At 45.2% G+C, this 22111-nt stretch overlaps 1 long non-coding RNA gene and 1 pseudogene across 1 annotated transcript; one reads left to right on the top strand and one right to left on the bottom strand.

Annotated features, from left to right (window-relative positions):
- Positions 1-220: 220 nt before the first annotated feature.
- LOC120966025 (uncharacterized) lies at positions 221-1691 on the bottom strand. Its single transcript, XR_005758981.2, has 2 exons — positions 1502-1691; positions 221-666 (listed from the first exon to the last, which is right to left on the bottom strand). It is a non-coding gene; the product is annotated as an uncharacterized lncRNA (long non-coding RNA).
- Positions 1692-5740: 4049 nt separating this feature from the next.
- LOC120967254 (heat shock cognate 70 kDa protein 2-like) lies at positions 5741-14378 on the top strand (annotated as a pseudogene).
- Positions 14379-22111: the final 7733 nt, after the last annotated feature.

Genomic DNA, 22111 nt, shown 5'->3' with positions numbered 1-22111 from the left:
ATTTCTCTTCCAAATCTGAAATAGTATATGAATCATCTCAGAACAAATTTAGCACTTCAGAGGCAAAATGCTTCCCGATGGAGCAAAATGACCATAGTACAGACCACGGGTTTACTAAAAAAAACTACACCCTAGTAAAAATTTAGCAAAATGTTGAAAAATTAAAGTGGACATCATCATGATAAACTAATTGTGCCGAAAAACTTTAGCATAGCAGGCATTAAGATGGAACATCACTGGTAGCAAATATATAGGTCCAGGTTTCACTTAATAACAGAATTAGTGAACATGTCCAGTAACACATAGTTACATAGTGCCACATTCAACCAGAGCACTTCTAGTTTTACAAAATATAAGCACGACGTTAGGTAATTGCTCCATATTGTTCTGAAGCAAGGAAGCACACGGGCCATCGAGGTAAGCACATACTAGGAACTTAGATAGTTACGACAGAGATGCACAAGAGTCAAATCTGGCAATGAATCTTCCTGGTCTCAAATCTGGCGATGAATCTTCCTGGTCTCAATTGTTGCTGATAAGGAGAGGCACTTCACGGTGCTTACCAACCATCAAGAGCATACGAAGGGGCATACGACCTTTATCAAATTAGAAGGTAACTAGAATAATGTACTGATTGATGGTGACCCTTCTCGGACGCTACTTGCTCTGCAAACAAGAAGAAAAGTGTATTGTGAAAACCTGACAAAAGATATACTATTTAAATTATGTCGTTCCAACAAAGGATTCAAATTATTGAACTTTACTTTGCTCCTAAGAGTTAGCTTCGTGTGATAGCTGCAGCACATTGTAGTCTAAAAAAACAACAATTCCATGGCAAAGTGGTGAAGAGAGAAATATCTGAATGCACTGGGCACATATATGTACTAAGCAACAAGAGTGTTGTGAAAATGGTGCTAAAGAGCTAAGATAGTTAATTCAGTAAACCAAAATAACACCAGCTTAGTCGAATGGAATATACTAAACCAATAGAAAGTGAACTCTCAGAAATTGGTGAAGTCATACACATTGCACGGGCATATGAATCTCGATCTTGCCAACAAGCACTTCATCTCCAGATACTTGAACAGGTAGATGAAATTAGTCTGTACTCATCACCTAATTGGAGTAATCAGTACAGCACTGTACTGGCAAATTGTTAATTTCAGCAATGAGTTGCTGAAATTGTACAATACCACTGAAATTAGTCTGTACTCATGTACAGGCAATGAGTTGCTGAAATTGTATAGTGTTTGAGAACTTTCTATGCAATGAGGCAATGAACAATTAATAACACCTAATTGCTCGAATACTAATCCGAGTAAAATATAGCATATATTTCAGTGATTAATTTCCTACGCCTGGTACAATACAGAGAGATATTGCTGCATCTTTTTTTTTTCAAGCTAGAATTAGCTACATCTCACAAAATCAGCATAAAGGGGACGATGGATTACAACCAAACTCACAAAATAACACAAGGTTGTAAAATCTAACAACATACCTGAAGATTGGAGTTCCTTTCTTTAGCGTCGATGGACGGCGAAGCTAGGCGCCGGATCGGGAAGAGGGAGGGCGAGGTGGAGAATGGCGGGGAGTTTCCCCAGGACGTCGGAGCACAGTACGTCAGCGCTGCGGCGACCTCGTTCGCCCAGCGTCGCAGGTCCGCCGACGGAGGCCCCAAGCCCTAACCTGTTCGTGCTCCTTGTCTAATTTGGGAACAGTCGCACGGCTTGGAGGTAGGTGACAGGGGAAATACACTAATTCTGTACGCATCTGGGGTGTCTTTTGCAAATTTCCAAGGATGGAGCGTTCGGGTTGGATCCTGTGCCTACAATATGTATCTAACGGTTGGTGTTCATGTGGTGTAGCCGGAGCACACCATCAGTTGGGAGTACACGATATTTTCCCGGCGGCGAACCTCAACGGTCAACGCCGTGGTATCGGACACCTACACGCGTGAGAATGGGTTCCGCGTGCTAGGCGTGACTTCACCACTGGCCACGGAGGACGCCAAGTTCCTTAAGGACTGCTCCATCGCTCTCATTATAACGAGCACGTTCTGGTAGCTAGCTAGCCCAACCGCCGAGGTTGTGTATGTGAATCTGGCTAACAGCTCTAGTTTTTGATAAAGGATGGATTTTATTGACTCAAAATGAAGCATCAAGTTCATCCTCAGATTCATCCTCAGAAATGGTCCATGGACACACCGCGGAGACGCCTTCTTGGTGACCGCAGTGGACGGGAGCGCCAGGCCAAGCGACGTGGAGATCGCGCACATGCCGATTTGGGTTCGCATCTATGATGCACCCCCGATCATGCTCTCTGAACCAGTGGCGCGTGTGATCGGCAGAAGGCTCGGTGAAGTGCTCGAGGTGCACACGGACAGGGAAGGTAATATATGGGCGACTATCTCAGAATCCGCATTAACCATGATGTAGATGAGCCCCTCTGTAGCACCTTAGAGTCTCATGATTTTGCTGAAAATGAAGTTTTCTTCCTAGAGGTCAAATATGAGAGAGTCCCTCGTTTCTGTAGCTACTGTGGTTTCCTCGGTCATAGCCAGCGCGATTGTAAGCTACCCGTAGACCTCCAAAAGATGAGGTTCTCGGTGGCATTGCACGCTTCTCCTTTCAAGCACAGTAATGGTAGGAATAGCTATGTCAACCTTGGCACTGTCAACGCCCGTCGCTATCTGCACTTTGACTCGGAGCTCGGATGTGGGATAAGAGCAGAATCGGAGAGGCATGCAGCAGGAAATAGCATGGACATCCCTGAGGATGTGCTGATGGACCCGACGGTGCAGGCTGCGATTGCAGCGGTTAGTGCCATCAGGCTCGGACCTGGAAAAAGCACGACGGAGGAGACGCCAGATTCAAAACTTGGAATGGAGGTGGAGGGGGTCCAACACCAACAAAACCCCTCCACATCCTACTTCGGACTCTGTCCCTGCTGCGATCGACGAGGGGGCCGCCACCAACAATTCCCCACCTCGCTCGATCGTTGATGCTCATGAAGCGAACGACGATCAGAGTTCCAAAGAGTCCAGCATGGAAGCCCCTCCGGGCTTTGGCCCCGTTCCTCGCTATCGTTCGGACCTGGCGACTGCCCCTTCACCAACCCTGGCGCCGCCGGCTCCCCAGGCCAACCTTGAGGGCCTGATCGTTGGGGGGCCTGAAGATCAGCTGCAGAACGGAATGCAGATTGGCGATGTGGAAAATGAGCACAAGCAGGAGGTACAGGCAGAGAACCAGACAGTCAAGAAGGATGCAGGCAAGCAGCAGGTTTGTGGCTCAGGGGAAAAGGTGAAAGCTAATGGGGTTCACAAAACAAATGACAAGAACACTCTGCTGGTGCTGAGGAAACCGGGTGTAAAACCAGCTGATGGATCATCCTCGGTTCTGGGAAAGCGTGGGGATCGTGGTACGGGCAGCGACAAACACAAGGATAGTACAGGCACCAATGGAAAGAGAGAGGACAAGAGCAAAAAGAATAAGACAGGTGATACAGAGGGAGAGGACAAAAGCATGGAAGGTTCAGGTGGAACGGAAGCGACCGGCTCAGGGGCTACCGGCACACTGACGGGCGCTAATGGCGGTGCCCGTCAGGGAAAATGACGGTCCTAAGTTGGAACTGCCGGGGACTTGGGCAACCCCGGACAGTCCAAGAACTCGTATGCCTCGTGCATACGTACAAACCCAAGGTGGTGTTCCTCTCTGAAACGCGGCAAAGCACCCCGTACGTTAATAATCTGAAGTGGAGGCTTGGCCTCAAACACTGTATTGCGCAGCCGGGCACTGGAAAAAGTGCCGGCATCGCGCTTTTCTATGATGAAAATGTGGAAGTAATAAAGCTTGCCGTTGGACCGAGGTATATTGATGTGCTGATCCGTTTGAGCTCAAATGGGATACAATGGCGTGGTACATTTGTTTACGGCGAACCAAAGGCTCATGAAAGACATAATATGTGGAATCTTTTGCGTAGAATCAAACCTAATTCTAGTGCTCCCTGGATGATGATAGGTGACTTCAATGAAACTATGTGTCAATCTGAACACATTTCAGTAGCAAAGAGGTCAGAGAGGAACATGGAAAACTTTAGAAAGGTACTGTCAGAGTGCAACCTGATGGACCTGGGATACAAAGGACCTATCTGGACATACAACAACAAGCAAGACGGACGCAACAATGTAAGAGCGAGGTTGGATAGAGGAGTTGCTACCCCTTCTTGGTCTGAACATTTTAAGTATGCAACGGTTGAACACATCTGTTCCTCCCGCTCGGACCACCTGCCAATCCTCTTGAGACTGGGAGGACGGAAGGAATGGAGGCCGGTAGGAGAAAAGATACAACGTCCTTTCCGATACGAGCACATGTGGGAACGAGCTGCATCCCTAAAAACGGCAATAGAAGAGGGATGGAACCACACAGCTACAGCAAACAACCTACAGGAAGTGTGCAGCAAAATCAGTCGCATGCAGCAAGATTTAAAAGGCTGGGCCAACAGAGACTTTGGGTCAGTAATAAAGAAGTCAGCATCGATTCGGAAGAGATTAAGCTATTTATGGAACGACCAATGGTCGGAAGCTAACCAGAGAGAGATCAAAAAACTCTCAGCTGAACTAGATGAACTCTTGCTGAGGGAAGAAATCATGTGGAGGCAAAGATCGAGGGCCATATACCTAAGGGAAGGCGATCGAAACACTAAATGGTTCCAGTGGAAAGCAACATGGCGGAAGAAAAAGAATGACATCTCAAAACTGAAGAATAGTGCAGGAGTGTGGATAGAAAACAGAGAGGATCTACATGATATGACGAGGAATTTCTTTCAGGAGCTATACAAGCAGGAGACTGATGTGGTCCCTGATGGTCTACTAGACCTTGTCCAAAAGTGCATCACAGAGGATATGAACATTGTCCTTACAAAACCGTTCTCACCCAAGGAAATATCCGACGCCTTGTTTCAGATTGGACCTCTCAAAGCTCCCGGGCCGGACGGTTTTCCAGCACGCTTCTTTCAACAGAATTGGGATGTGGTAAAGGAGGATGTGATAAGAGGAGTTCTAAATTTCTTTGAGAATGGTGACTTACCAGAAGGGATTAATGATACTATCATTGTTCTTATTCCAAAAGGCAAAGACCCACAATCGCTGAAGGATTACAGACCCATTAGTCTTTGCAACGTCATTTACAAAGTGATATCCAAGTGCCTAGTAAACCGACTTCGTCCTTTCTTGGATGAGATCATATCAAAGACTCAGAGCGCGTTCATCCCGGGACGCATGATAACTGATAATGCTACTATTGCCTTCGAGTGTTTTCACAAAATCCAACACAGCAGAATCAGTCATAATACCCACTGTGCTTACAAGTTAGATCTGGCAAAAGCTTATGATAGGGTTGATTGGAGATTCCTCGAGGGGACACTAGAAAGATGTGGCTTCCGCCAGAAGTGGATTAACTGGGTCATGCAATGTGTGCGTACGGTCAGATATTCAGTAAGGTTTAATGGGGAACTTCTGGCTCCTTTCATCCCAACCAGGGGGCTGCGACAGGGAGACCCTCTTAGCCCCTATCTTTTTCTCTTCGTAGCGGACGGCCTGGTCAGGCTCATCAATAAGGAGATCGAGGAAGGAAATCTGACACCTATTAAAATTGCAAGGAATAGCCCGGGCATATCCAACCTTTTGTTCGCCGATGACAGTCTGTTATTCTTCAAACCCACGGTGGAACAAGCGGTTACCATGAGGAAAGTGTTGTACATATTCCAGAAGTGTACTGGGCAATTGTTGAGTGAGAGCAAATGCTCACTCTTATTCAGTGAACATTGCCCAGCAAGTACCAGAGATGAAATCAAAAACGTGCTGGGGGTAGTGGCCGTGGCATTTGAGAGCAAGTACCTCAGACTACCCACACCCGAGGGCAGGATGAAGGATGAAAACTTCCAGCCTATCATGGACAAATTCGGAAAAAGATGCAGTGACGTCTCTGAGAACTTCATGTCGTATGCAGCAAAAGAAGTTCACGTGAAATATAGTTCAGGCACTACCGTGCTACACAATGGGTATGTTCCTCTTCTCGAAAGGCTTTTGCGAGAAATACGAAAGGATGATTAGAGACTTTTGGTGGGGAGAAGAGGAGGGCCATAGGAAAGTACACTGGATGTCTTGGGAACGTATGATAAAGCCAAAACGAGCGGGAGGTATAGGATTCAGAGACATGCACCTTTTCAATCTAGCTCTTCTAGCTAAACAGAGTTGGAGACTCCTCCAAAATCCGGATAGCCTATGCGCCAGAGTGATCAAGTCAAAGTACTACCCGCATGGCAATCTGCTTGACACTGTTTTTGCGTCAGATGCGTCACCGGTCTGGAGAGGGATAGAGGCTGGCCTGGAATTACTTAAGAAAGGAATCATCTGGAGGGTGGGAAATGGAAAGAACATCCAAATACAGAGAGATCAGTGGATTCCTAGAAATGAAGGTCTTAAAACAGCTGCGTTTGTGAGGAGATCGAGACTCCGATGGGTGAACCAACTAATGCTCCCGGATAGGAAGGAGTGGAATGTTGATCTCATTAAGCAAATCTTTCATGACTTCGATGCGGAAGAGATCTGCAAAGTCCGCATTCTGAGCGCCGAGGTGGAGGGCTGTATTGCTTGGCACTGCGAGCGGAACGGTGTGTTTTCAGTAAAAAGCGCTTATAAGCTTGCTGCATCACTCAAAGGCCAAACTGTTCCTGCAACATCTAGCTCATCCGGGACAGCGCAAGATAGGAGCATTTGGGAAGGGTTCCACCTAAAGTAAGAATATCTGGGTGGAGGATCGCAACAAATACACTAGCAACGAAAAAGAACAAGTTCAGAAGAACGTTGGAGTTGGATAATACTTGCAATCTATGTGGTTGTAGAGAGGAAGATGAATTTCATGCAGTCATTGAGTGTACAAAGAGCAGAGCCCTTAGGGATGCCCTGAGGAAAGATTGGGACCTGCCACCGGAAGCTTGTTTCCGGTGTACTGGACCAGATTGGCTGCAACTTCTGCTAAGCACTGTACCTGAGGCCACACAAACGAGGATTCTGCTGCTTCTATGGAGGTGCTGGTTTCTGAGGGATAACTGTGTCCATGGTAACGGGAAAGAAACAATCAGGCAGTCGGTCTCCTTCCTGTTAAAATATGAGGAGGACCTCCAGCAAGCTGCGCTAAATCCCATCTCTGATTCAGAGAAGGCCCCTGCCATGCTGACGGAGACAACCATCCGGGAGGCAACCCAGGAACACATGAGGTGGACTGCACCCGAGCGGGGAATCGCAAAGATCAACTCTGATGCAGCCTTCCTCCGGGACAGTGGGCAAAGCTGGGCTGGTGCCGTTGCTAGGGACTACAAAGGACACGTATTCCTTTCAGTGGGCAAGTATCTTGCGACCTCAAGCTGTGTCGAGGAGGCAGAGCTGCGTGCAGCCTTAATTGGAGTGCAGACTTTGGGAGCAAAGTATCGTGGGCCAGTGGAGCTGGAAATGGATTGCAAGGTTGCAACTGATTTGCTAAATGCCCCAGGTGTGCCTCGCTCTCCGCACTATGGGATAATCCATGACATCAAAGAAGCACTGTAGAGATTCGCATCTCACAAAATTACCTTTGTTGGGAGGAAATGCAACAACCTTGCACACGAAATGGCAGCGATAGCTAGACTGAATGGAGATGTACTTATGATCGCGTCAGTTCCTGATCCTCTTCAGACCCTGATGCTCTCGGAACGTACTCCTCTTGAGTAACTTTACTCTTGTTCCTCAAAAAAAAAATGAAGCATCAAGTGGATACAAACACAGTAAGCATACACTCGGCCTCTGGAGAGTTAGGATGCACACAGTCAACACCAACGCACACACACAAAAACCCGCCGGCACATAGCAAAGTCATATAAGACCAAAGCTATGCCTAAACGAGAGGAGAAAAACATCAAATCAAACAAAATTTGCAATCAACAATGTACAGCAACAACCGTATCCGCATCAACCATCTCATGACACATAAGACAATGAGGTTCCTCAACAGCAACGCCTTCACGAAGGGAGCAGCATTCTATGCCGCCGTCACCGGATCCAACCATCATTCTAGGTTTTCTCCCTGAAGAACCAGCCTGAGCTTATCTGAGCAATGCCTTCAACAAGATCACGACGCAAAGCATCGCCATTGCCATGTATGACCAACTCGTGTGAGACCTAGGTTTTCACCCCGGAGCTCAAGACCACATACTTGAGAAGCACCACCACCGGAGTCAATCATATGTTGTCGCCACCACTTTTTCGCTATCCTAGCAACTGCGTGTGATGGGCTACAAAACCAATCTCCGCCACTGCACAACCTTACCCTCTGCGTCAAGCTGTCGTCCATATATTGCATCTCACCATCAAAGACAACCACCGGATCTGAAGAGAGAAATTCTCGCAAAGATCTTTCGGTGGCCATTGCAACCCGGAGAGGCCACTGCACCAAATCGTGCAGCACATCACCGTCAATTGCCATCTCGCAGAAGAGAGTTTTGTCCAAGCCACCGACCTAGGGACCGACATGGCCGGATCTGAAGCCGGAAAGCAGAATTGTTCGGCAGCCAAGACCCACGACGCCGCATCACGCATGACAGCAACAACCATGGTCCCTTGGCCTAACTCCACCGAGACGTGGCAGGCCCAATGCCTAGTAGCAGCCAGCCTCCACACAAGCAGATGGATCTGGTCATCACGTCACACAAGCCTCCGCCCCCGACACAGCCTCACTGCCATGCCGCCGGTGACCGCTGTTGCACCCCACGCGAGGACGCCGAGAGCAGCCACCAGTTACGAGTCCATGATCATTTTGGGTTGTTCAATAAACTTTGTTTTGTGGTGAGTGGAGATAGCAAACATCAAAGCTATTGCACACAATTTGCGTATAATTGTAGTGATAGAAGGAATGCATATCGCTCATCAGTGCTCATGATTATTTAAGAGATTTGATGCCTTGTGATGAGATACCCACCCTAACTAATTTTGTAATCAGACTACTGATCCTAGCTAACTATCAAACCATTGGATGGAAGCTACTCCCCCTCCCCCTCCATGTCGCTCGTGCGAGCAACGCGGAGGGGAAACCCTAGCCGCTGCCCCCCGAGCCCATCCCCTACCTCTCCCCTCGCCGCCGCCGGCTCGCGCGGAACGGCGAAGCTCTGTCTGTGTCCGCGGCTGCATGGCATGTCTTCCCCTGCTCCAATGGTGGCTGGCACGGGTCGGCGAGATCGAGTGGTGGCGCGGTGCTAGAAGTGGGCGGGGCGGTGCGGCGGCAGGCTCGTGCAGTGTGGCTGGTGCATGGCGGCGGTGCAAAGGGCCTGTGGTGGTCGTCCATGGGCGTGCGTCGGGAGGTGGTTCCTGGCGTGATGCGCCAGATCTGTGATGGCGGTCGTTGCCGGGAGGCGCAGCGGCTCCCCGTCGGTGGGTGGTCGGTGTGGATGCGGAAGGGCGCCGTGCCTGGCCGCTTGGGCGGCGGGCCGACGGAGGACATGGAGCTGGCTCCTAGGGTCTCCCTGTTGGCCCCTTGAGAGGATCTAGAGTGGTGGCCTCCTCCCTTAAGCTTCTTCCTGCCCCGTCGGTTTTCGTTGCCGGCATCCATGTGCCTAGCTCTGGCGGCCGGTTGGCGATGGAGGGTTGGGTGGGCACCAGGGCTGCAAACGAGTCGAGTTCGAGCGAGTTGTATTAGGCTCAGCTCAACTTATACTAAAATTCGACAAGCTCGAACTTATCGAAGCTCGAGGTCAAGCTGTAGAAATTGGCTCATGCTCAGCTTGTAACGATCTCGAGTCCGATCTTGAGCTAAATAAGATGATTTTTTAAATTACCTATAAGAAAAAATATTAAACAAGACAAGCCAAAACACAATATAAGAAACCATTATATAATTCAACTTATAATTTTTCAACTGAAGACTAGTACTTACTACCTCCGTCTGGGTTTATTGGGCCCCTTCTCATATTTGGCTAAAGTTTGAACAAAAAATTTAACTAATAAAATGTAAACTATATGTCACAAAAATTATACCTTCGAAAAGCTCTTTGGAATACAATTCCAACCATGTACTTTTTGTAGCATATATTTTGTATATTATTAATCATATGAATGGTCAAAGTTTGGCTCAAAATACCAGGGGCCTAATAAACCCGGACGGAGGTAGTAATAGCAAGAGATCATGGATGAACTAGCAAAAGCGTCTAATCTCAAAATTTGACCAAAATAACATGATATTTTGCACATGGCTGACCACATACCATATTGGGGCTAAAATTTCTCCACACATAATTAAGCTTCTATGTATGGTAGTAGGTAATATGGAGAAAAATCGCACACAACATATATGGTAATGTTTTTATAACTGTCTATATGGTAATAATTTTCCATTTTCAAATATATATATATCAAATTTAGGTAATACAATTATATGATATCGGGCTATCGAGCTAAAATCGAGCGATCTAGTGTTGACTCAAGATCAGCTCATTTCTCAGTCGAGCCGCATAAAGTGTTCATGCTCAACTCATTTCTTTTCGAGTCAATCTCGAGTCGAGCCAAAATACGAGTCGATCTCGAGCGGCTCATGAGCCTCGAGCTTTTCTTGCAGCCCTAGTGAGCACGGACCAGGGGAAGCCCTTGGCCGACTGTTGCGGTCACGATGCCGGCGGTGGTCCTGCGTCGTTCTCCTCTGGTGGTGGTATTGAGGTCCTTCCCTCACCCTCTACCTCCGCGACCAGGTGAAAGCCCAAATTCTCCGGTTGGGTGGTGATGACACGTCATCGTCGTTGTTCTTCTTGAAGGCGCCACCTTTGGTTGGCGGAGGGGTGGCCAGGGCTTCGGTGCAGGGGGCGGTTGTCTTCTTCAGGGATGATCCTGCCCGACTGCTTTCTGTTGACGTTGATCCGGCAATGACATGGTGATGTATGGGGTGTGGCGCTGCGAGTGGAGGTGGCCGTGCTCGTAGTCTTCTCCCCGGCATCCAGTTGGTTTTGGCCTTCAGCTCGGTGATGAGAGGCTTTACCTGCCGACGGCGTGGCGTCCTACAATCCAGAGCGAGTGGGGAGTGGGACTTCATCGGAGGTAGAGACGACTGGTTGATCGACTAGGCCTCGGCGGAGTTGACGGAGCGCGGCCTCCTCCGGCCGCGGGTCACTACCCTGCCTTTGTCTTGTCGTGTGCAAGACCGTGTTCGCCGAGGGCCTCGATGCTCAGGCTTGCGCTTGTTGCATTCGACGCTTGTTAGTGGCTCTTTCGGTGTCTTGTATCTTTACTGTTCTTGCTCTTTTATTTTCCTTTGTTGTATGGTCGTTTGTTAGTGGCTCTTTCGGTGTCTTGTATCTTTACTGTTCTTGCTCTTTTATTTTCCTTTGTTGTATGGTCGTTTGTATGCTTGGACTGTTGCTTTATAATATAAGCGGGGAAAACCCTTTATCATGATGGTCGTTGGATTAGCATGGTGATGGCCTGGTGCGCACCTTTCGTTGGCTGTTTCCAAAATTGAAACCAGATTAAACATATTAGTGGGGTTTGGTAATAAGGGCATCTCCAACACTGACCTGGCAATTTTCTCTGGCATCCATCTGATAATCCCCAAGTGCAGGGAATCATCGTAGCAATTCCCAAAGGTGGAAGTGATAAGTATGGAGTGTCGAACCCACAAGGAGCTAAAGGTAAGATCAATATTCTCTCAAGTCCTATCTGCCACAGATACGACTCTACGTACACCGAATGTTTGCTTCCAACTAGAAACGAGAAATAAAACTATGTTGTGGGTATGAACTTTGCATGGTATCGGAGAGCTAAAATATAAAAGTAGGCGCTGTTATCATAAAGTTAGAATATATTACCAAATATTATAAATAGCGAGTGTGGAATAATGATGGGTCGGTGTGCGGAATTATCCTAGGCAATCGTTAACAAGACCGGTAGTCGTCATTGCAAACTCATATGAGGGAGAGGCATAAGCTAACATACTTTCTCTTCTTGGATCATATGCACTTATGATTGGAACTCTAGCAAGCATCCGCAACTACGAAAGATCATTAAGGTAAAACCCAACCATAGCATTAACATATCAAGTCCCCTTTATCCCATACACAATAACCCCCTTACTCGGGTTTATGCTTCTGTCACTCAAGCAACCCACTATAAGCGAATCATGAACGTATTGCAACACCCTACAACGGGAATCCCTCACGCTTGCGCGACACGGAGGGCACAATAGGACATCACCAAAATAAAACATACAAGTCATACCAATCTATATCATCAATCAACCCAAAGACAAAGGATATCTGCTCAAAACATCATAGGATGGCAACACATCACTGGATCATAATATGTGGCATAAAGCACCATGTTCTAGTAGGGATTACAGCGGGGTGCGGGAGAGTGGACCGCGTAAAAAAGATGAGGATGGTGATGATGATGTTGATGTTGATGAAGACGATCACCGCGATGATGATTCCCCTCCCGATGTCACTCCAGCGCCACTGAGAGAGAGGAGGAGAGGTTCTCCCCCTTGTGCTTCCTCCTCCATGGCCTCCCCCCTGGATAGGGAGAGGTTCTCCCTTTGGATCTTGGCCTTCATGGCGATGATGGCCCCTCCGGAATCCTCCTCCATGGCCTCCGGTGATGATGGCCCCCTCCGGCAGGGTTCCAGAGAGGGCCTAGATTGATTTCTCGTGGCTACAGAGGCTTGCGGTGGCGGAACTTCCGATCTAGGTTATTTTCTGGAAGTTTGGGTATTTATAAGAGAGGTTGGCGTCGAGAACAAGTCAGGGGGCCCCACGGGAAGTCCATGAGGCACAGGGGCGCGCCCTCCACCCTCATGGGGCCCACGGGCCTCCCCTCCGGTAACTCTTCGTTCCAGTATTTTTTATATTTTCCAGAAAAATTCTCCGTTGATTTTCATCGCATTCCGAGAACTTTTATTTCTGCACAAAAAGAACACCATGGTAGTTCTGCTGAAAACAGCGTCAGTCCGGGTTAGTTCTAATCAAATCATACCAAAACCATATAAAACTATTGTAAACATGGCATGAATACTTCATAAATTATAAATACGTTGGAGACGTATCACCGTCCACGAACAAGGAGGGACCAGTTCCTGGACATGGATGCGGGAGCCGAGCATCCAATGCAGCTGAAGAGATTTCCTCAATGGTTCTCGTCAAGATGCGGGAGACTGTTGAAGCCTACCTTGGCAGCACCGTCAAGGATGTTGTTGTCATTGTTCCTGCTTGCTCCACCGACTTGCAGCGGCAGGCCACCTGGAATGCAGGAGTGCTTGCTAGTCTTAATGTAATGTGTATCATCACTAAGCCGACTGTTGCTACTATGGCTTATGGCCTTCACAACAAGGTTATCGAGAGGGGTGATCTGGTAGAGAATGCTCTCGTCTTTGACCTTGCAGGTGGTACCTTTGATGACTCCCTTGTCTGTATCGAGTCTTATATTTTTTAGGTCAAGGCCAGAGCTGGCGACTCTCACCTTGGTGGTGAGGACTTTGACAACCACATGGTGAACCAATTTGTCCATGAGTTTAAAGAAAGAACAAGAAGGACATCAGAGGCAACCCCAAGGCTCTTAGGAGACTGAGGACAGCCTGCGTGAGGGCGAAGAGGACCCTCTCCTCCACTAAAGACACGGTCATTGAGGTCAATTGTTTGTATGATCGGACATCAACTTCTACTCAACCATCATCCGTGCTAGGTTTGAGGAGCTCAACATGGATCTCTTCAGGAAGTGTATGGAGATTGTGGAGGACTGCCTCAGTGATGCTTGCATGGAAATGAGCTCAGTTCATGTTGTTGTTCTTATTGGTGGCTCCTCTAGAATTCCAAAGATTCAGCAGCTCTTCCAGGAGCTCTTCAATGGGAAGGAGCTCAATAAGAGCATCAATCTAGACGAAGCTGCTGCCTTTGGTGCTGCTTTGCAGGCTGCCGTTTTGACTTGATAGAATGAGAAATTTGATTATGGACCTCCTTTTGGTGGATGCTACCCCACTTCTCTTGGTTTGGGGACGAAAGGGGGCGACATGACAGTGATGATGCCAAGGAACACGTCGCTACCCACCTTCAAGGAGATAGTCATATCTACCTTCTATGACAACCAACCTTGTATTCGTATCCAGGTTTACGAGGGTGAAGGAACCAAGACTTGTGACAATAACCTATTGGGCGAGTTTGAGTTCTCCATTCCTCCAGCATCCAAAGGCATTCCATAAATAACTGTGCACTTCGAGATCGATGCCAACGGCATCCTGGATATCTCTGCCAAGGACAAAACCACTGGCCAGAAGATGGAGGTCACCATCAACAAGAGGTTCCATTTAAAACAATAATTATTTAGTCATTAATGAGTTATGCTTGAGTGATGAGATACCCACCCATTAATTATTTTTGAAATTGAGCAAATTAGTTGAAGTTGGACAAGGAAGACAACGTAATGAGTTATGCTTGTGTATATTTGCATAGAAGTTATATTGTTATGGATCCTCCAACATGTGGTGCTTGCTTAGGATCTTTTTCTAGCCAAAAATTCATATTAAGTAGAAATATTACTTGTGCATCCAAAAACCCTTAAACCCAGTTTCTTTCCATGAGTGCCCACCATATCTACCTATGGATCGAGTAAGATCAGTCAAGTAAATTGTAATCGATGCTCCTAAATATGTTTGATCTTTTATTGTAAGGGAAAATAAGCGTTGTACAAACTTGCGATTGCAAGGTAGTAAAAGTGACGGACTGCATAATAAAGGTTGCTATCATAAGAGGCGATATAACGTGACGTTCCTTTTCATTAAGAGCTTGCGTATCCAAAAATAAAAAGCGCATGAAAACCTTTGCTTCCCTCTGCGAAGGGCCTATCTTTTACTTTTCAGTATTTACTTTTATGCAAGAGTGATACGTCTCCAACGTATCTATAATTTTTTATTGTTCCATGCTGTTATATTATCATTCTTGGATGTTTTACAATCATTTTATAACAACTTTATATCATTTTTTGGGACTAACCTATTGACATAGTGCCCAGTGCTAGTTGCTGTTTTTTGCTTGTTTCTTACTTCGGTGAAAATCAATACCAAACGGAGTCCAAACACAGCGAAACTTTTTGGAGATTTTTTTGGACCAAAAGACACACGATGGGCCGAGGAAGTACCAGAGGGGGCTTCCGAGGGGAGCATAACCCACCTGGGCGCGCGGGGGGCCCACACGCGCCCTGGTGGGTTGTGCCCACCTCGGCCGCCTCTCGCACCGCCTCTTTGGTCTATAAATACCCCGAAAATCCAAAAACCCTAGGGGAGCCGACGAAACACAATTCCAGCCGCCGCAAGTTACAGAACCACTAGATCCAATCTAGACACCATCACGGAGGGGTTCATCATCCTCATAGGTGCCTCTCCGATGATGTGTGAGTAGTTCATTGTAGACCTACGGGTCCGTAGTTAGTAGCTAGATGGCTTCCTCTCTCTCTCTCTCTCTCTCTCTCTCTCTCTCTCTCTCTCTCTCTCTCTCTCTCTCTCTCTTTTGATTCTCAATACAATGGTCTTTTGGAGATCTATTTGATGTAACTCTTTTTTGCGGTGTGTATGTTGGGATCCGATGAACTTTGAGTTTATGATCATATCTATTTTATCCATGAAAGTTATTTGAGTTTTGATCTCTTATATGCATGATTGCTTATAGCCTCGTATTTCTTCTTCGAATCTTTGGTTTAGTTAGGCCGACTAGATCGATTTTTCTTGCCATGAGAAGATGTGCTTTGTGATGGGTTCAATCTTACGGTGCTCAATCCCAGTGACAGAAGGGGATATGACACGTATGTATCGTTGCTATTAAGGATAACAAGATGGAGTCTATTCCTACATGAATAGATCTTGTCTACATCATGTCATCGTTCTTATTGCATTACTCCGTTTTCCATGAACTTAATACATTAGATGCATGCTGGATAGCGGTCGATGTGCGGAGTAATAGTAGTAGATGCAGGCAGGAGTCGGTCTACTAATCTTGGACGTGATGCCTATATAATGATCATTGCCTGGATATTGTCATAATTATTTAAAGTTCTATCAATTGGCCAACAGTAATTTGTTTACCCACCGTATACTATTTTTCTTGCGAGAAGGCACTAGTGAAATCTATGGCCCCCGGGTCTCTTCCTTATCATATTTGCCTTTGAGATATATTTTTATTCGCTTTTATTTTCAGATCTACTAATCCAAAAATCCCAAAATACTTTGCTGCACTTTATTTTATTCGCGTTTATTCGAGATCTATTATCCAATCTATCACAATTTTTATCCCGTCAACGTGACAATTTCTGGCACCGTTACCCGGAAGGGATTGCCAACCCCTTTAACATGTCGGGTTGCAAGTATTTGTTCTTTATGTGCAGGTACCGTTTAAATAGTGTTGCTTGGTTCTCCTACTGGTTCGATAACCTTGGTCACATCATTGAGGGAAATACCTACCGTAGTTGTGTTGCATCATCCCTTCCTCTTTGGAGAAATACCAACGTAGTTCGAGCCGCATCAAAGAGTCAATAGTATGCATTCTCATTTCAACCTCAATTATTCTCTAGTTGGCAAGAATCATCTGGTGAGGAAAGATCTAGGCACATATGACCAATCAAATATATTTGATCATGAATTATTATTGCTGACAATTATCTTTATGATAAATGAGTTGGGAGACGAAACATTAAGCCCATATCTTTCTCTGTGTTCAATGGATGCCATTTGTTCTAAAATATGCTTTGTGTACTGTCAATCATAGAAGACTATATGATGATTGAGTATGTGGAGCTCTTACTTAGACTTTGTTGAATAAGTTGAATTGCAATTGTTTGGTGACTAAGAATATATGTTGTTAAGTTTCAAGAGAAGGCATTGTTTGAACCATAACATGTAAACCGATTGCTACTTTATCATGATGACTTTTATGAGGAAGAGTTGTTGTTATGATGCTAGGAAAAGTGATTGAAATTAACGTTGATCAAACCTATACAATATGCAAGCATTCACACTTCATATTTTTTTATGATTTACCTACTCGAGGATGAGCAGGAATTAAGTTTGGGGATGATGATATGTCTCCAATGTATCTATAATTTATGAAGTATTCATGCCATGTTTACAACAATTCTATATGGTTTTAGTATGATTTGAATGGAACTAACCCGGACTGACGCTGTTTTCAGCAGAACTACCGTGGTGTTGTTTTTTGAGCAGAAATAAAAGTTCTTCAAATGCAGCGAAACTTTTTGACGATTTATTTTTGGAACAAAAGAGGCACCAGAAGCTTCGTGGGAGGACCAAAAGGGGCTGGAGGCGGCCACTACCCACCAGGGCGCGCCACCCCCATCAGCGTGAGACCGACGCCAAAAAATCCTATATATTCAGAAACCCCTAAAAATAACCCTAGATCGAAAGTTCCTCCACCGCAAGCCGCTGTTTCCATGAAAATTTAATTGGGAGCCCGTTCCAGCACCCTGCCGGAGGGGGAAATCATCACCGAAGGCCATCTTCATCATCTCAGCGGCCACCATGATAAGGAGGGATTAGTCCACACTCGGGGTTAAGGGTTTGTACCAGTAGCTATGTGTTTAATCTCTCTCTCTCTCTCTCCCTCGTGTAATTTGGCACGGTCTTGATGTACCGCGAGCTTTGTTAATATAGTTGGATCATATGGTGTTATGGATTTGAGAACACTTGATGTATGTTTTGTCACTCAACTCGCGGATTCCCGAAGTGACATTGGGGTAATCTAGGCATAACGGTTGATGCACGTTCTTTTCCTTGTTTCTTCGGTAGAAATCTTGGGGCACTCTTTGAGGTTCTTTGTGTTGGATTGAGTATTATGAATCTGAAATTGTTTGATGCATATCGTATAATTAACTCACGGATACTCGCGGTGACATTGGAGTATCTAGGTGACATTAGAGTTGGTTGATGTGTATCGTATGTTGTTATTTTAGTACGAACTTTAGGGTTGTTTGTGACACTTATAGAAATAGCTCAAAAGATTGACCGAAAAGAATAACTTTGATGTGGTTTCATACCTACAAATAATTTCTTCTTATATTCCCCCTTAGATAAGAACTTTGGAGTGATTCTTCATCGCACGTTGATGGATGGTTATATGATCCAATATATCTTACATTCTTAAGAAGTTGATCCCCACTACTACCAATTCTCTCAACATGCAGCCCATCCACATCATCATTAGCCACCTCAGCAATTTTCACCCACGTCACTTTTATCTCTTCGTTTTTTTCTCCATGTTCACCTAGCGCTTGATGTCATATCCCCCCGAATGTTTTTTACCAATGGGTGGCTTAAGTTACTGCTATTACAACCCACGAGCCTACCGATAATACTACACACACACGGGGCTCCCGCGACGGACTTTCACGGACCGTGCTGCCTGCTCTTCTCTAATTGCCCCCCCGCCCCCCACCCCCCGCGCGATTTTCACTGTGGGGCCCCGCCTAACTTAATCAAATTTCAACCAATCACCATTAACCACTCCGTAAACGCCCTGTAGCAACTCCGTGTGTTTAGCATCTCTCCAAACCTACCATCCTACGAGATGACCCCTCGGTGTTCCACAATCCACGTGACCACGTCCCTCCCGTTTGGATCTCTGTTCCTCGACCAGTGGAAGCGGAAGCGAAAGAAAACCTCCCCAAAGTAAATGTTCTGAATCCCTCATAAGCTGGCCTCCCGTCTCCCATCCCCACCATCTCAAGCCCTGACGAAGCGACGGCAAGAGAAGCCAGCCTCCTCTAGGGTTTACGGCGGCCGTCCCGGGGCAGAACCGGCGGGTGCGATGGCGATGGCGGAGGAACGACCGGATCTCAAGAAGATCGATGTAGAGGCTGGGTGGGGTACACATCATGATATACAACATCTGCACTACTTGCAGCAGCTCTACGGCTGCGTTGGGCATTTGTCTGATTCAAGTATGTCCAATGGAATTTATGCATCAGCACATATTCATCTTTCAAGTATTACATTACCAAGTAATTTGTTCCTGTTGAATAGCTCTATGTGCCACCATCTGCAAGTAGCCTCTCTCAATCTAATTTTTTGTTAAATATCTTGATGTATGCACAAGGCATCATAAATTATCTTGCTGCTTTCAGAAATTCATACTGAAGACTGTCTTCTTTCGTGCTTCTGGTCACCGTCTCCTTTCATGTTTCAGGTGGACTGAGTTAAATATCTTGATGTATACACAGGGCATCATAAATTATCTTGCTGCTTTCTAAACAGTGTACTGAAAACTGTCTTCTTTCGTGGTGTTGGTCATTGTCATCTTTCATGCTTCAGGTGGACTGGTTATAAGCATTACGTCCTAGGTGGTAAATAAAATAACTCAACCAATTTCAAAGTGATGTGTTACTTGGTGCAGTCCAACTCTGAACGTTTTTCTACTTTTTATTTTCTTACTGAAGGTTAATTCCCACACACGCTACAGTCTGAAGGTACATGCAAATTTTATGTTTCTGACTTGGTATACATGTTTTACTACATATCATGATGGCTCGCTTCCTTTTTGAAATTCCACAATAGTTCCTCTATACTAACGTCTGTGTAAATGTTCCATGTAGGTTTTAGGTAAAGAGCATATGCTATGGATGCATAAATAGAATATTCTGGAGTTTCTTTTGTTTGCTCGATGGCAGATCAGCAAAACTGAATAGTGTTCTAGAAATATGAACTTTTTTGCAGGGACATAAATTATGAACACTATAGTCTCTTAACACAAGGAGTTGGAGCTGCAGTTCAGCTTCGAGGACTAAATGAGGAAGATACAACATGGTCGAGCTTCTAGCATGGCAATGATAGCATTTTTTAGGTGAGCTGACTCTGCAGCTACTGAGGAAGCCGTCTTGGCTGCTCCTTTCTATCGGTGGTAAGCTTATGAGTGGGGACATCGACGACGTTTCTGGAATTGGAGGTGTTGTGATCCTCTTGACCTGTTGTTGCAATATACTTGACCATGTCAAGTAATTATGCGCTCAGTCCCTCCTGGACAGCCAGGCCAAACTGACTGGTTTCTCTCTTCTTCTCCAGTGACATGAGAGGTGAGTGGTGCAGCTTGAAATAGCCATTACAAACTCATAAATTAATGGGCATCTGAGGAGACACGCGATGGGCTTTATAATACCATTCTCGATATGAACCTCGCCATCAACTCCTTACCTAGCACCTCCATGTAGTATTTCTGATGCTGACTTAATGATCATTGTCTTTTTTAGGTCGAAGGCCTTGATCATCGTATATTCAAAGTTACATTGGACACATTCATAGTTCCTGATGGAATAAATTTTCGTTCTTCTGACTTTTCATTTATTCTATTGCTATACTATTATCCATTAGTTCACATCTAAAGATGTCATTTTGTTTGTTTTTGAGAGTTGCAGGTTAGTGATTGTTGACTTTGATGCATTGGTAGTAGATTTTAAGTTCAGTTAAACTAGGTGACATTTCTGTACAAGTTTTCGTGTATGTGGCAACATTTTTTTGTCTTATTTTGTTCTGGAAGATAGTTATGGGTTACTTGCATTTTGACGTTACTCCAAGAATAAGAATAGTTGATCAGCTCAGGTAACATGATAATTGCACGTCCATGGATCCAACATCCAAATTTATTACTTTTAGCTATATGCTGATTCTGATGCACTCTTTTCATGTATGTATCAGGCAAGTGTCATCACTTAAAGACTTTTTTGTTTCGAATTTTTTGTATTAACTCATCATTTCAATTCTTTGTATTAACACTATTGTTACAATTCGACGCAAGCAATTCTTTTGTATGCACACATTTGAAAGATATGCTTTCCCCACAAAAATAGAAATGATTTGACGAACATGCAAGTTGCTATTTTTCTATCTCTCCACATTAGAAATTTTAGCACAAAATATCCCGCAGCAACGCGCGGAGATTTATCTAGTTACAATTGTTGAAAGATTGCAGTAGCGAAAGTACGAACCCTATGCCTTGTTTTTAAGCATTGCAAAACCATTTGTGCTCACTTTTATCGTTTTCTAGCTTGCTGTTTTTATTTATTCAGATTATAAAAATACATTTCTACCATACATATTACACACGTATCACCATCTCTTTGCCGAACTAGTGCACATATACAATTTACTATTGTATTGGGCGTGTTGGGGACACAAGAGACTCTTTGTTATTTGGTTGCAGTGTTGTTTGAGAGAGACAATGTTCATCCTACGCCTCCCACGGATTGATAAAACTTAGATCATCCACTTGAGGGAAATTTGCTACTGTCCTACAAAACTCTGCACCTACACATGTGCAAACTAAGAAGTTATTGAGCTCAAATTGCATCTAAATCAAATAAACTCCCACGTACACTCCACTAAAACCCACAAATCACTCTACTTCTAGAGCATGAAATGAGCTAAACTAGCAATGAGAGATAAAAAGATGAAGTTGCTAACCTTTTAGAACACTTAGATAGTTGGTGCACCGCCAAATCTAAACAAATCTTGGGGAAAATGTTGGTGCGCCGCCAAATCTAGACAAATCTTGGAGAAAATGGAGCTTGGAGGAAGAACATAGGAGAAAGCTTAAGTGTGGCTCGGGCACGTCATATCATGTTTGTTTTGTGAACTCAAGTGGCATCATTCTATCAGGCATTTCATCGAGCACCTCTTGTGCATAGAAAGAGAAAACAAACTAGCACACATCTTCCACCTTCTATGAGGAAAAAACAGAGGAGAGGACGGGTAGGGGTCTAAAACCGGGACTGAAGACAGACCTTTAGTCCCGGTTGGAGATATAAACATTGCTATTAATCAATAAAATGGCGAGAGTTCTAAAAAAAACCGCGTTGCACAGTAGCAGCAAGAACCGAAAAAGGTTCCAAATGAGTTCTTATTTCTATTTTTCCGACACTCCATTTTTTTGGGATTCGCCATCGCACACAGATCGAGCTGGATAACATCTAGCAACTGAACCCTAAGTATACTTTGTTTTTGAGGCAACGCTCAAGTATACTTATGACTAGTGGGCAAGTATGTTTTGTGGTGTTTAA

This window comes from Aegilops tauschii, chromosome 6 (assembly GCF_002575655.3).
Source record: "Aegilops tauschii subsp. strangulata cultivar AL8/78 chromosome 6, Aet v6.0, whole genome shotgun sequence".
Taxonomy (NCBI): domain Eukaryota; kingdom Viridiplantae; phylum Streptophyta; class Magnoliopsida; order Poales; family Poaceae; genus Aegilops; species Aegilops tauschii.
The sequence above is the reverse complement of the archived record's forward strand: the minus strand, read 5'-3'. Positions and strand labels throughout refer to the sequence as shown.